Raw genomic sequence first — 1,590 nt, forward strand, 5'->3', positions numbered from 1 at the left:
GGCCTGGGTCAGAAGCTCCTCAATCCTGGTGGATGCGTGGAGAAAGGAAGGGGATGGTGAGACCAAGCCCCTCCTCTCCTGAGCTCACAGCAGGGAGCCCATACAGACTCAGCCCACACTAACCCTGCTTCCCCATTGTGGAGGTTTTCAGCCCAGAGTAGTGGCTCACACCTATAAGCCTAGCCCTTGGAGGCCAACTCGGGAAGACTGCATCTCAATGTACAAAGAATTACTCTGATTGATATTAAATTGTATTGACAACAAAATAGACTAAAAAGCAATCGATACTCTATGTTGGGGTGGAGGTGGAGAAAGAATGAATGAGTCCGTGAAGCAGGAGGAGGCAGTGGGGAGGCTTGGCCAGAGTGGCCCGGCCGTGGTCCTGCTGCTTACTCCCGCTGCTCCATCTTGACTTTCGGTGGCCGCAGGAAGGTCCAATTCTTCTCCTTCTTCCCCTTCGTATTTGCCTGGAAATTTCGCCAACTGTCCACTCGACAATCCCGACTTTCCTCAAAGTGTTTCTGCCACTCTCTTTCTCACTTGGCTTTTTTCTGGGCTTTGATCACCTCTTCTCTCTGTCGCTTCCTCTCATGCATTTCTTTGGCTTCTCTCTCTTTCCTTATAATCTCCAGCTAAGCAAACAGCTTCATGGTCTGTTTGTAGACTGCCTGTTTGAACAGTTCGGGATCATCTTCCTCCACATCTGTAGGCTTTCCTTCCTTCTTCAGTTGTTGTTGTTGTTGTTGTTGTGGTTTTGCTCTTTAACAGTGTGTTGTTCCACGTATTCTTTTCTTACCTGAATTACATCCAGGAGCCTCTTCTTTTGTTCCTAATCGAGTAGGAACTTGTAAGCTTTGTCCACAGCTTCAAAAGCCTTCTGTGCTCTGTCAGCATCGTCCTGGTTTTTGTCAGGATGCACCAAGACGGACAACTGACGAATCATCTTTTTTATTTCTTCATTTGTCACTTCAGGATCTATCTGAAGACCCTCAAATGGGTTCGGATTAAAGTAAGAGGAACCAGGACGAGTCAATCTTTCGATTTGATTTTTGGATGTTAGAACTGAATCTCTCTTCTCTATTTGTTTCACCTCACTGTAGAACGTCATAAATGCTTCCTCTGTGCTGCCTCCGCCACCGGAAGCACCACTCTCTCCCGAAGCCACCATTTTCATGGCTAGCCACCACATGACCGTTCTGCCTGAATTCTTTATTCAAACTTCAAATTTAATCAGAAAGATATTAGGTACTCATATAAACACTATGATGACTGTTTTGTTGTTGTTGTTTTGTTTTGTTTTGTTTTGTTTTGTTTTGTTTTGTTTTGTTTTCTTCTGGCAACTAATCACAAACTAGAGTTATCTGGAAAGAGAAAAACCCCAACTGAGAAAATGTCCTATCAGCCTGACCTATAACTCTGTAAGGCATTTTTTTCTGATTAATAACTTATGTAGGTCATCCCAGCAGAGTAGCGGTGGTGTCACTCCTGGACTGATGGTCCTGTATTCTATAACAAAGCAGGCTGAGCGAGTCACTAGGGAACAATTCAATAATCAGCACTCCTCCATGGTCTGCTTCAGCCGTTGCCTCC

The 1,590-nt window shown here is 45.0% G+C and overlaps 1 pseudogene; it reads right to left on the reverse strand.

Annotated features, from left to right (window-relative positions):
* Positions 1 to 302: 302 nt before the first annotated feature.
* Positions 303 to 1,168, reverse strand: LOC110307370 (dnaJ homolog subfamily C member 8 pseudogene; annotated as a pseudogene).
* Positions 1,169 to 1,590: the final 422 nt, after the last annotated feature.

Source organism: Mus caroli, unplaced genomic scaffold (genome assembly GCF_978045245.1).
Source record: "Mus caroli unplaced genomic scaffold, Mus_caroli_1 scaffold_14, whole genome shotgun sequence".
In the NCBI taxonomy this organism is placed as follows: Eukaryota; Metazoa; Chordata; class Mammalia; order Rodentia; family Muridae; genus Mus; species Mus caroli.